General features: G+C 38.8%; 1 protein-coding gene across 3 annotated transcripts in view; it reads right to left on the bottom strand.

The window, feature by feature from the left end:
* Positions 1–14,892, bottom strand: part of pcdh17 (protocadherin 17) — an 80,332-nt gene that overhangs the window by 2,360 nt on the left and 63,080 nt on the right. The window lies entirely within an intron of this gene.

Genomic DNA, 14,892 nt, shown 5'->3' with positions numbered 1-14,892 from the left:
TCGTACGAATTCATATGACCTCACTCATACAAATTCATACGATTTTTGCTAAATCGTACATATTTTACGAGTTGCCCAATTCGTATGAATTCATACTAATTACCAACCCCTGACCCCGCCCCAAAACCTACCCATCACTGGGGTTTAGACAAATCGTATGACATGGGGATTTCAAATTAGTCACCTTTTGCTCACTCGTACAAATCCGTACAGTATGAATTGGTCGTGAGATAGCGTTGGAAATTCATTTTGGATAATTAAGTGAAGTAAAAACATCACAAATGAAAGGAATTTCAACTGTTAGATTATTTGTCACAAATGAACAAATCTGTCATCAGTGCAAAAACATCTTGAGATAACGTAACACTTGAGTCAATGTTTCCTGCACCTCGTTTCAGCAGAGCTAAATCATCAGAGCCACGTCAAAAGAAATCACATTTTACCTGAGTTGTGAATCTGAGTTTGCAGTCTAAATTGAATTAGGTGAGATAAAAAGGCACAATCAACATTCATACAGAACAACTAGTGTAATCTGATTCATGAACAAACGTCTCTCATGAGCTGGTGCTTTTAATGAATCATTCTAAAAAGCCCTTTCTTCGGAATTATTATTAGTAATAATAATCATTTCTATTAATATATACACTGCATTGGGGTCAGTATAAATAATTAGTACTTTTATACAGCAAGGATGCATCAAATTGATCAAAAGTGATGGTAAAGTCTTTCACATTGTTACAAAATATTTTTATTTAAAATAAATGTTGTTCTTTTAAAATGTGTATTCATCAAATAACCCTGAAATACAATGGAATTCCATGGAAGCACCAAATCAGCATATTAGAATGACTTCTGAAGGAGCATGTGATATTGAAGACTGAAGTAATGATGCTGAAAATACAGCTTTGCCATCACAGGAATACATTACATTTTAAACTATTTAAAAATAGAAGATAGTTATTTAAGTTGCAATAATATTTCACAATATCCTTTTTTAAATGCAGCATCGGTGAGCATGTTGACATTTTTTACAGACCCCAAACTTCTGCATACCAGAAACAAGCGAAACAAAGTCATGAATTATATAAAAGAAGGTATCCAGAGGAAGAATGAGAACTATCTGGCTAAATAAGTGAGTTTTCCATAAAAGTGATCAAAAAGATGGCAAAGAATCAGAAAGTTCCTCACCATCATGCTCATGTATTCTACAATGCACCCTCCCTCTCTCCTCAGCCTCCTCCTCCTCTCTCCTCCTCCTCTACTCAGTAGAACAACAACAGCTCAGTTTTGGCAAAAAGTGTGGTGCTGCTATCATAAATTTATGTCACTGGGCTTTGAAGCTATCCCAAGGCAGCCCTGCCATATCACAGAGCCAAGTGTCTAGTGCGGTACCGCGTGTGTATGTGTGTGTGCCAGCGCGTCTTCCCCTCTTTCATCTCAGCTCAGAAGAAACCACATTTTGGATTATTGTGGGCTGTTCTAATGGTGTGTCAAATGGGTCCAGGATTGTGAAGAGGATAAAAAAATAATGTATTTTAAAACGGGAAATGAAAGAAAGGGGGGGGAAAAATAAGGGAACAAAAGGGAAAACATGAAAAATGAAAGCGAAAAGGAAAGCACAGCTGTTGTCCTGTGAATATAAATGCTCAAAGAGCTCAGGTGAAGCTGAGACCCGGGTCGTGAACACACGCAGACCTCACAGTTAGGGACCCGTGCCATCGGTTCTATGTGAGTTTGACAAGTCAAGTGCAGTGATTTGAGCAGAACAAACAAAAGTATTCCATTCATATTTAATAGTTTGATGATGTCTGTCTTTTGGGAGACAAAAACATGGAAACACAAACAACCTCATGAATTTATGAGAAGAAATGTTTTCAATAATCTAGCAGTCATCACTCACCCATTTAAGTGTCTTGGAATAACAGATGAGATCGGAAAATGCCTAGTGCAAATGTTGGGGTAATCTTCATTTGTGTTATTGATTTCCCCAAAATATGAATCTCTTCTTCACCTCAAACAGTGCATGATCAGATTAGAAATGTTTTTCTTATGGAAATGCCATATTTATCTCACTTTACTCCTTTGTTTCTTGCTCTATTTCACGTCGCTTCTGTTTTCTTTTTCATGAAATGAACAATGGGACACAGGAATTCATAAAGCCAGTTAAAGTTTGAGAACAGTACGATTTGGAAACGGAGCCAGCTTGATTTACTCTTTCTCTGTGAAAAGAAATCACTGTTTCTTCACCTCATTCAGTGAAAGCGCACCAATTGTCACTGCTAAAGTGTTCATAGTTGAATTGATATCTGTGTTTACTTTCACAGAAGTGTAGTCAATTGGTTTTCTTTCTTCAAACGATGAGCGAGGCTCGGCGTGTATAAATGATGACCACTTGACCTTATTATCATCATTAATCATATTTTAAATTGCTCTTTCAGATGTTTCTCTGCTAAAGGCCAAGCCATGTCATGAAAAATGATCCTCTGCAACTCGGCTCCCGAGTCCCTATTGTTCCTGATTTCACTGTGCGTGTGTCTGGCCAACAAAAGCCCATCCCTGGGGTTCCGTTCAGTTTGTTTCTGGTCTGTGGGGTTCCTGCTAACCTTGAAAAAAGTTTTCAAACTCCCCAACCCATTCTCAATGGTAACGGTACACTGCACCTGCCTCTCCTGAGGTCAAAATATGTCTTTCCAACACACACACAAACGGACATCTGCGATGCATCTGTGGACCGAGCAGAGAGAAAGCCAGCCGAGAAAGTTCTGTAGCGGACCAAAGACCGACACTAGGGGGACACCTAGGGTTTTGTGCCATGTATGAAATTTGTTTGTGCATTTGGAGGGTCAGCAGCCTGGTACGTCCTCAGGGACGCTTTCTGCGAGAGGACAGGGATAAGTACCACATAAGAGGGGAGAAAGAGCTTGACATTTAGAATGTGGTGCTCTTGTGTTGTGCAAGAGGAAGACAAGGGCTAGTCCTGAGTGGCACAAACTAGCATGCATGACAAGGTGAGGAAGAACATGCTGTCCACTTTAAATAATGAGATCTCCCACGCACACACACACACACACACACACACACACACACACAGAGAGAGACTTCAGATCCACATAGGCTTTGAATCGGAGCTGTTTTGCTAGTTTTTGCAGCTGTTTATCTATCCTAAACATAAATTAACGTGGGTATGCATGCTAAACAGTGTATGTGCGTTTGCATATCTTTCTGCCTTACACTTTCATATTACCTTTAGATGCAAGACTACCAAAACAAACATTTGCATTACTGTTCAAGTTTGGGGTCAGTTTGTTTTTCTATGATGCGTTAAATTGATCAGATGTATAATGTTACAAAAGATTATTTAAAATAAATCCTGTTCTTGTACATTTTTTATTCATCAAAGAATCCTTATACACAAATATTAAGCAACAAAAATATCGAAGATTTCTGAAGGATCATGTGACACTGGAGTAGTGGCTACTGAAAATTCAGCTTTGCTATCACAGGAATAAATAACATTTTAAAATATATTGAATACTATTTTTATATTGTAATACTATTTCAAAATTTTACTTTTTACTGAATTTTTTATTAAATAGTCTTTGTGAGCACAAGACACTATCACAAAATATTGCCCCCAATATTTTGAATGGAATTTCAAGCGGAAAAGATAACAACGGAAAATACGTTGCTAATAACCTACGCTAAAAAAGCAAATCAGACTTGCTTAGCATGCTCAGGACTGAATGCTCGTTCAATGAGTGGAGGCACAATAAAGCATAAATAATCCACGCTGACACATCTCCATGCAGCCAGTCAGGAGGAACCAATCCTTCAATAGATTATTCATGCCTGGGCGGAACAGGTGACCTTGAGACTTGGCAGGGTCGCCATGACTAACAATAAGACATGTGACACCGGCTGAGGCCACTAATTCGTCGCCAGATACAAAGCAGGAGGCATGGTGTGAATTATTGCCACCTCCAATCCCCATCACGTACAGTCAGCACACAAGGTTACAAGCTGTTTTGGGGACACTTCATTATAACTGTATTGTGTGACATGCCTGTGTTTTCTTGACAGTCCACGCTCAGATCTATATATTGAATGGCTCTTCGTGAGCTATGGGCTGCTCATCGGCCACTCTGCAGGAATGTCACATCAACTGCCCAATTATTATCACAAGCAGCACACGCTCGGCTCTGTGCACCATTTACAGCGAATCACAGACTTCAGTTTCAGAGCACGAGGCTTCTGCAAGCACAGCGCTTGTCCCACTCATCAAGCTAATGATGTGTGTACGACAAATCTCATTTTACTTTGCCTACAAAGTCCCAAAGGCGAAGCAGCAACTCAAGACAGCATATTTATATGACACTTCTAACAGAAGGTCACATCATAACACATTCACTACTTTCTGGTTTGTTCCCTGCTGCATCTGAGTTGAGTTGTCATATTATGAATATAGTCACGTCTGAAAGGGTTGTAGGTACTGCATGGCTTGCTTAACAATGGCCTTAAGGTCTGAATGTATTCACAATATTAGCACAACCTCTCACATCTTAATTATGTTTTAATTATAATCATAATAAAAAAATGAATTGTCTGAAATGAATGTTATGCTATTAGCAACAGTGATTAGAGGTGACTTTGTAAAATAAAATAACAATATATATATATATATATATATATATATATATATAAAATAAAAGATATTTTAAAGTATAAAATCAGTTTGTAATATTTTTTTAAATAAAAAACATTAAAATTTAAATGTCATAAAATTAAAATAAATTCCATTATTTTCTAAAATATATTTTACTTTATTTATGTAATATATTGTACACTATATTCCCAAACATTGTAAACAATTTAACGGAAACACATTACAAACTGAATTATGATGTCATACAATTATTAAAAATTTCTATTTTTGACATATTTTTTTAGTTTTTGTAATATATTATAATATAATTGTATTATGTCATAAGAATTTGCCAGAGGTAGACCTTCCCTCTGAGCCTGGTGGGTGAAAGAAAGAGAAAAAAAAATCCAGGCCACTTAAGAGTTTGAAGCCATTTAACAAACACCTTGCACTCTCAGTGAAGGAGGAAGCTTTCAAATGCCAGCGTTTCTCAGAAGAATTTGGGTGACTAGGTGCTTTATTTGGTTCTCCAGCTGGGAAACAGAATGAAGGAGACAGAAAAAGAGACAGATAGTATATTCTAACTCAGTGCATTAAGGCCTCCTGCCAAATCTTTTATTAGCAATTCGTTTTTCAGTCCCGTCGTTCCGTTTCTCTGTGCTCGTTCGCCAGTGACCCCTCCCGATCTCAGCACCGCACTACCAGCTTCCTGCTTTCCTTGGTCCACAGTGTGTCTCGCAGCCAACATCAATTTCAACTTCTCCCTCCTTCTCTCTCTCAATCTGCTGTATGCCACCAGTGGGCGCAAACAGAGGTTGATAGTCTCAGACAACAGTTATAAATCTGCTCTGATGTCATCATTAAGGACCATCATTAGGCCATGAGGTAAAAGGAAACAGTCAATTAAAATCATAGAAAATAAAAATAAGAAATAAAATAAAGTACTAACTGCAGGCCGAGCTGTTTATGATATTTAATTGGTGATAAGAAGGCGATATTCTGTTGAATGTTACATCAAACATTAAAGGAGTCATACTGTAGTATTAACTTTGATACCCACGCTCTATTATAGTCATTTCATGCCCTTCTAAAAAAGAAAAATTGGAAAAAAATAAACACAGAGCTCGTTTGACCCTTATTTCTGAATGCATTATTGTCTCGCGAGATCTGATGCGAGGTTTTGGCTGTCGTGGACGGTCATTTTAATAATGCAAATGAGGGGCGCGTTGATTGGTGGCAGGAAGGAGGGGGCTTGACACCGCAGGTAACTTCAGCATATCATTCCAAAAAGAGATCATGGCGCAACCCGACCTGGCCGCGACCTACGGGATTCAACCGTACGTTATATGTTTGAGCCAGACTCTGAACCAGAGCTGGAAACGGAAGAGGAACAACAGTCAATTGAAGGACGTCTACATCAACATGTCTCTAAATGGTAAAGAATTTTTTTTTGACTGAGACATACATTAACATCAGTAACGAGCTAAAACGTTTTTTTTTTGTGCTATTTTCTCCCACATAAGTTTAACTTTAATTTAATGTAGATTACATTAACGGACATGTAGTCTACTTTATTTTCAGTTTACAGTGGTTATAGAGATTAACGTTTGCTATAATGTGTTGTTTTTGCCTTTTTTGACGTTGTGGTTTTTTAGATATTTAATAATTTTCATCTGCAGACATGTAACGTTATGTTTTTCTTTATGTTTATTAATTCTTGACTGTTTTTTAAATTTATCCTTATCACATACATTAACCGCATTAGTAGTTAGCTGCTGTTTGTTACACAAAATATAGTAATAAAAACACAGTCTTACCGTTTCAAATTCAGGCAAGTCCCTGATTGTTGGAATGGCACCTTTTTCCAAACGTAGCTTCGATGCCAACTTCGCCTGATATTGCCCCAAATTTGTAAAAGATTCTTTTGTGAAATGTTTAGCGCAGACACCTAACGTTGAGCAAGTTGAGATGGTTGTCAAACATGATGAGATGGTTGATGAACAGCGTCATTAAAAATAAATTTCATCCACTTGTCCCTTGTAGTTTGGTCAGTTTTGGGTAAAGAAAAAACATTAGAATGTGGATTATGACAGTCAACCACAGAGCAACTCACGTGTGCACTACGTTTCTGCATCTTTCTTGACTGAATATGATGGGGAGAGGGGCAGGGCGGGCCTCCTCTGCGGTGTCCATATATGGTATATCCGGCCCCGTCTTGACGTCAAGTCGGGGGAGAAATTGAAATCTCGTATTTGAGTGCGCGTGCACGTTGGCTAGTTTAAGAACCCTGGGGTAAACAAACGCTTCACTTTTGAATATCGGCATCCCGGCCAATGTATAATCGTTAGTCAATCATAACATACATTGATTCTCATGGAAAAGTGAAAATTGCACATTATGACTCCTTTAAATATGATGTTAGCAGCTAGTTCTGCATGCTAGCATTCATGTGGACCGCCTTACATCTGAAAAGGTGTGACATTGGGAATGAAGTCGAGTGAGGGTATACATGAGAGGGCACAGTCGCAGTGGGGTTGGGATCGTGAACACAGGCTTTGTGTAGAAAGTGTGATACGCCCGCTCAGCGTGAGCAGGGTAGCATCAGAGCACTCGCACCTGTGCCCTGGCAGACTGGGGCGCAGTTGGTAGGGGGATGTATGTGTGTGTGTGTGTGTGTGTGTGTGTAGCCGGCCTTGTACCTTAAAGGCTCGGTGGACAGCTGGAACAGGCCTTAAGGCCTTTATGAGAGGCTGGCGCTGCACCTGTGTGCATGTTTGCGTGGTTGAACCTTTCACCGCAGATCTCTCACTTCCTCTCGGGTCTAAATCGCTGCTAAATATGTAAATATACAGTTAAAAACAAAGGTTCTTAACTGGCATCTACTGCCATGTCTATGAAGAACCTTTAACATCCATGGAGCCTTTCAATTCTAGTGGTGCGGTTCATTTGAATAACTAAACAATTGGACTGCTTCTGCTTCAAAGCGAACTCTGGTGATATGAACAACACAGACCAAATAATTCTAAACAAACCAAAAAACAGGATGTTATGTCACAATTTGTGACCCTAAAAAGGACAGAATGTTCAAAGATACCTGGTTCTTTTTAAGAGCTATGTTGCCCATTACAGTTCAGTGGTCACTGTAATTTTGCCAAGATTTCTGGATCAACATATCAAACATTCCTGTCCAAAAATGTTGTCCTAACTCTATCCCATCCCCAAAACCTAACCCTATACCCATAACTTCTCCCTAAAATCCGAGGAAAATAGGTAAATAACACCAATGTAGAAGCACATTGGTTTTAAGTCTAAACTTAACATAAACTTTAAAATTGTCCCTCAAATCTGATTGTTTGAATGGAATGTTGTTCCAGTCTCAACAAAGATGTTCATCCAGGATCATGTTGTACTTGGTGAAATCATATTCAACACAGTTCAGTACAGGCGTTGAAACCGCCATCTCCTTGCAACAGATCTTTGTTTGTGTGCGCAACGGAAGAATTCCTAGTGCTGTTTTGACTCCACATATTTTATAAGCTCTTTGTGAGTTCTCAACTGGTAAAAATACAACCATACACTGTCAGAATTCGAATACCTTAGAGTAGTAATATGCACACTTAAGGTACTACTATTTACTTTTATGAGTAAATAAGGTACAAAAATGTCCCTTTAAAGGGTGCCCCAGTGCCAATCTATTGTACCCCAAAGGGTAGAAGTACACTGCATTTAGCACACAACATTGTTTTGGATGTTCGGTGAGTTTTGTCACTAAATATACCTCATATATCAGGTTGAGACCTTATCCTTATGCCTTTTGGTTTGGTGTTAAAAATGACAGTTAACTCTAAAAGCCAGGGTTAAATGTATAATTTTTCTTTTTTGGTCCAGACCAAAAGAACCAAGAGAACAGAAATACAAGTGTGAACACACCCTATGAATTTTTTTTTTATGAACTGTTCACTGAAAGGATTTTGGGTAAACAAAAGTGGTTCTTATATGGAACCATTATTTTTAAATGTGTACCTATATGCTGTTTTACCAAAGTCCTTTGTAGAGAACAATTTGATCCAGGATAAGTTGACAGGGGTGGTATGGAGGCAAATACCGATGGACTCTTGGGAGGCTCATTGACAAGCCACCCGGACAGCAAGGGAACGCAGAGATGCTTTAACTAAGCCAAGGACAAATGTCTTTCGATCAAACGCTCCTTTTCATTATGCATTCTCAGCCGAGCAGCAGGCAGCTAATGCCTGGTTAAGTTGCTCTAAGCCGAGGCCTCAGGGTAGCCCGCCTCCGGAGTAGACGGCGAAGGAGAGGACTCCAAACAAACACAGAAAGCCGAATCAATGGCCATTCACACGCAGGACCTCCTTGAAGACGAAAGTTGGTGGAACGAGACACTAGTGGAAGGGAGAGAATGGGTGCTGTGTGGAGGAGAGAGGTTAGCGAGAAATGTTTTTCTCTTGGCGCAGCAGGGGCTCAACGCGGGGTTTACGGTCCTTAGCGCTCACCTGCGGGGAAGAGATCTGTTGGCCTTTCAAAGAGAATGTGCTAACCTTCACAACACACACATGAAAGGTACTATGGGGGTGGAGGGCCAGGGCTACTTTTATGGATCGCTGGATGTCGCATTTCAACTAAGCGTACTCACTTGTGCGAGTGTTCCTGTGTGGATTTTGAATAGGGTGAAATTAGCTCATTCTGTGCTGTATTGGTTTGTGTGTTTTTGTGCCTCCCCTTGAGTGTGTTTACATGTTTGTCTGGCCAGCGACTAGTTTCTGAAAGCATCATTGGGCACTTCAGCAGTGAAAGAGGACTTAGCATCTCAGCATCTTTGATCTCAGGGATCACACTCACACTCAGATCTGTCCTCTACGCTCTGGATGTGTTTATACAACGATTGAACTCACATCACAAATTACAAACCACTTCCTATATACAGGGCTTGACATTAACTTTTTTGCTTAACAGCCACTGTGGCTAGAAGACACTCAGCATTTTCACTGGCCACAATTTTGACATTGATGCCATGGGGAAAAACTCCCAAAGAAATATTTTCAATATAATTTCATAATTTCGCAGCAGATATATTAGGCTGCTGTCACTTTCAGACCTGACTCACGGATCCATTATACTGTTACACATGCGTTTTCTTTTTCAACTGTTTAAGTTCACTTAAACCATAGCTGACTGTTTATAAATACTCACCAAGACAGGCATTTTAACGTTATTTTGTGTGCATTTGACTGTTTAAGTAGCGAAAAAGAACTCAATTTAGTACTGAGAGGTGGCTTTATGTGCACTCACTTTTTGAGCACAAAATCTGCGTGAGTGAGTAAAAAATGCCCAAAACACCTAAATTTAAGCCCTGTAACACCAACAATATTCATCCGGAGCAAATGAAACGAGTGAGTGAGGGGACGGGTGACGGGTTTGTGTTTCATCTCGCTGTCGTAGAAATAAGAGAGCGAGAAAGTGCAGCTGGTTTTGTGATTCTATTCAGAGGAAAATGAGTATTTGAAGCGTTTCAGATATTTCAGTATCAATATGTATTGAAAAATATATATTTTTGATACTACATTGCACTTAGTTTATTTCAGATGCCTTTTTAAAAGACTGCAATTGATAAAATGTATATATATAAATTTCAACCCACCAAAGTGGCTTGTACGAGTGACTGCATTACACGCCACTGCTGAAATGCCGCATTTGGCGGGTTGGTGGATATTAATGTCAAGTCCCATATATACAAATTGTACAATCCACAAAAAAACAAAAAAACTTTAGGATATCAGTAATGCAACAAATATCAGTCTTTAAAAATTATACACTGCACACCTTTTATTTTGTACTACTGCACAAAGATGCTCAATCATCAAAAAGTACACTGTTCAATGTCCCGCCTTTCTCATTACAGTACTTCAGCTACTCATTAACTGATCACATCATCGCTCTCTTTGTTATCTGATAGAAAGAAAACACATCCTGTCCTTTTAGCTATTTATCTGTATTGATATCCCATATACACCAGCTCATCAGGTGAAGCCTGAGCCTAATATGGCGAGTTCATAAAAATACTGTCTGCCTTTTAAAAATGATTTAAAAGTGTTAAAGAGACCTTATGTATTCAATTTTTTTGTATAGGACTAATGCGGTTCAATGGCTGAAAGGAAACTAGAGAGGAAGAGAGGTGAACACAAAAGAACCATTGCACCACAGAGGTGATACAAGGGCAGAATAAAAAAAGGGGAAGCAAATAGAACACGAAGAGATTTCTATTCATTCACACACACGCTCTGTTGTATGCCTTTTATGTGTGCTGTAAATATTCAAGAGCTGCTGTGACTGGCGGGAAAAACAGGTGCAGATCTTCACCTGTGTGTGCATTCAGAAAAATTCAGTCCATTTCGAGGCCACGGGAAAGATGAGAAAAAGGTGGAAAAGTCAAAATCAAGTCCTCTGTGTCATTAACGCCTTTGTAATTAGGAAAAGAGGAAGTCGCGTTCATGCTGGGTGAAGTTTTTGTAATATCTTTCTAGTGAGCGTGCCAGTTCAAATTCAAGCTCTCCTTTAGTCTTTGTGCTGTGATCGCCTGCCGCGTCCGCCAAAGTTCATTCCTGGAAAAGCTTGAAAAACCACTGCGGGATTCCACAGGTGGGAAAGAAATGGATAGCAGGTGCACACACACACACACACACACACACACACCTACTGTGACTCAAGTCCCACTTGCTTCTATAATAACTACGACTAATTACACCAACAAACACACAAAACGCTTTTTTCATTAATTGTATTAATCTGTTTTAATTTCCCCAAATGGCATTTGTAAAGTTTTTTTTTTATTTTTTATCTCCCCTTCTCTCTTTTTACCTTTGCATTCTATTTTCTACAATAATAAACTAATGTTAAGCCCGGAAAGCTATGACTCATCTAGTATTACAAAAGCAACCCACCAGTTTTTCAGGGTGGAAAAAGAGGACTGTTCCTCACTTGACAATTACTAAATCATCTGGAAACATCATATTAGTGTTGACGAAGGATGTCTATAATACCTGAAATTATAATATAAAGGTAGCCATTAGCATAACATAGCTAACCGGGTAACGCTAACCAGGCCAAACAGCCTGTAAACAAGTATTTACATCTCTCAAAAACACAAAAACGTTGCCCTACATGGGTCTAAATAAAGGTGATTCAACTGGAATGGTGACTGGCATTAAGCAACTCTCTTTCTAAATCACTTTATGTAATGTAAATGTCACTCTCGGTCTGCGCTCCTTCCTTCTCCTGCTGTTTTCCCACAATTGAATTTTATACTTTTTCTACGTGTCATCACTTTGTCACTGCGACGGTTCCCCGGAGTCCCATGCGGAGGAAGAGGATTATACGTCTGTCAATTATCTCCTTTTCTCCGAGATGCAGGCGGATCTCGAGCTAACTAAACAGGCGCGCTCGATGATGTCCAGTCACTCATTACTAGACACAGCGGGTGTTATCTGTACTCGTGTGTATACAACTTCACAGTAATGGAGATGGCTTTCACCCCATTAAGTGGCGGAATGGCAGGGAAGGGTGCAGGGAGGGGGGAAAAAGAATCAGAAATCAAATTGAAGAGATAAGGTGTGACCTTTTAATGAAGACGAGTGAACAATAGACAGGAAGATGGAGGGGGGAGATAGAGAAAGGGAATAAGTGAAAAGACGAAATACAGACAAAAGGACCTATGGATTGACAGACCGAAAGCATCTTCAATCCATCTCTCTTATCTGAAAGAGAGAAACATTTAATTCCGTGAGGGGATTTGAGTTTCAATCAAGTATTTGATTAACGTAATCATTGGGGTAATTGATCCATTGAAGCCGGCCCTCTCAGTGTGAACATTGAGGGTCATGGGGAGAAAGCTGTTGAATCTCATGAGTGGCTTTCAGTGGGACAGGAAGAGAGCGCAGCCAGATCCCTCTCTATTCAAACAGCTTGACACACAGCTGTTCCAGTCCTTTAATTTTGCATTGGCTTCCTTGCATCTCTCCTAATCCCTCTCCATTGCACCGTCCACTCGTTCCGTCCTCATTCTAATTTACAAATTGCTGAGATGATGCATTTAAACTGCGCCTGTCAATTCAATTTAGTGTGATTAGTAAAAAAATGTTATGCAATTAATTATGCCTCCTGACCCTGGAAATGCTGTAATAAGGGATTTCCTACCATTTACGCAATTTAAGCTTGAAGTGACACTTCATGTTTTTGCCAGTCCACAGCAAGCGATGAGCTGAAGAGTTGAATTACTTACGGCGTCTTAAAAAGTCAAGATTAATGAAATGAAGAACATATTACACTGACTTCTAAAGCCACTATTTGTTATGTCAATTCAATATTTTTCTAATGCAATGTGGGGGATATTCCCAGGAAATATTGATATGTAAAACAAATTGCTGTTATTTTGATGAATTACTGTATGTCATATAATTAATTTAGATAACAATTTATTATTCCAATCCATTAACAGCCCTAATTTACACATTACTGAAAATAATAAATCGATACATTTAATTTTAGAAAGCAGATTTTGTCATAGTATTTGTGATCAAAGCAATTGTTGACAGTGTTGCAATGGCCACCATCTCTTTAGCAACAGCTGCAGGGCCCCAAACATGAGCAGGCGTTCCATTGACAGAAGGGCCAATCTCTTCAGCTGGCACCAGGGGTCCACACACACACACACACACACACACACACACACACACACACACACACACACACACACACACACACACACACACACACACACACACACACACACACACACACACACGCACGCACACGCACGCACGCACGCACGCACGCACACACAATATTTGATTGTTTTTAAAAAGTATTCTATGCTCACTGTTTATTTGATCAAGAATACAGTACTTTGAAATATTATTACAACTTTATCTCTTTTCATTTCTATTACATGGAATTAAATTGATTCCTGTGATGCAATGCTGAATTTTCAGCAGCCATTACTTCAGTCTTTGCTTCAGAAATAATTCCAATTTGTTGATTTGGTGAAACATTTCTCATTATTATCAATGTTGAAATCATTGTGCAGCTTAATATATATATATATATATATATATATATATATATTTTTTTTTTCTTTTTTTTTCTGGAAATGTGATTTTTTTTTCCAGGATTCTTTGATGAATAGAAAGTTCAAAAGAACAGCATTTATTTGAAATTGAAATATTATGTAACTTTATAAGAGTACTTACTGTTGTTTTTGATCCATTTAATGATCAATATACACTGTAGAACTTAGTGCAACAATTTATGCAAGAATGGTTTACACACACAGTGAATGACAACAACCATAAAACGGAACAAACAAGAAAAGCGTGACTAAAGTGAGAGTGTTATCTCGGTTTAAAGTATCAAATGTCTGAATCCTGGTCCTAACTTGGTTAAAAAGTAAAGGAACACACTCTGACCACACGTCTGTCCTGCTCTTATCCTGTATCTCCTGCTTCCATATCCTGCCGCGCTACCAGGCTTAGCATGCTAGCAGATTTCCGTTTCACTTTATTACATTAGCATTGACCTTTCCTTCTCCGACAGGCACAGCACTGCGCCGTCTAGAGCCCCAACGCTTCTGTAACTTTCGTATAAATACATATTTACTCTCTGCTTCATAAATTTGATCAAATTACAAAGAGATGCTTGACTGAAATGCAATAAGAGATGCTTAGCCTTTGTGTTGTTAAGGGGCACCCATTTGGAGGTCTCACTTCAATATCAGATTTCAGCTGTTTTTAGCTGCTAATTTATTTATTTTTCCACATTTGCAGGTTGGTAATTTATAATGCCGTTCATGAAGAACACAATTTTAAGCATTATAAACTCAAATTACTTTTTATTGACTCCTCTCCATGAAAATAAAAGGATATCAACGGATGATTTTCCTTTTTCCCTTTCCTCAGTGTTAAAGGGGTGGAAGAGATGAAAAATAAAAAATAAAAAATCTGTGGAATTTTAAGATTAAGGTCAAAGATTAGCGGGTTTACACAGGATAAGAAAGGGATTATATACGCTCAACAATGTTAAAACACAGATCTGAGATTTCATCAAAACACCTGGCTTGTAAACAACCTCATAATACATGTAGATCTTACACTGACAACCAAACAACATATTACTGGAGCCACTAAATTGTGTCTAAAAACACAGTTGCTGTAGTAACAGGAGAGGAAGTGACATGCTCTTGA

The sequence above is a fragment of the Rhinichthys klamathensis genome, unplaced genomic scaffold (genome assembly GCF_029890125.1).
Source record: "Rhinichthys klamathensis goyatoka isolate OS25496 unplaced genomic scaffold, OSU_Roscu_1.1 h1tg000056l_1, whole genome shotgun sequence".
Lineage (NCBI taxonomy): Eukaryota > Metazoa > Chordata > Actinopteri > Cypriniformes > Leuciscidae > Rhinichthys > Rhinichthys klamathensis.
This window is presented reverse-complemented; position numbering and strand designations above follow the sequence as displayed.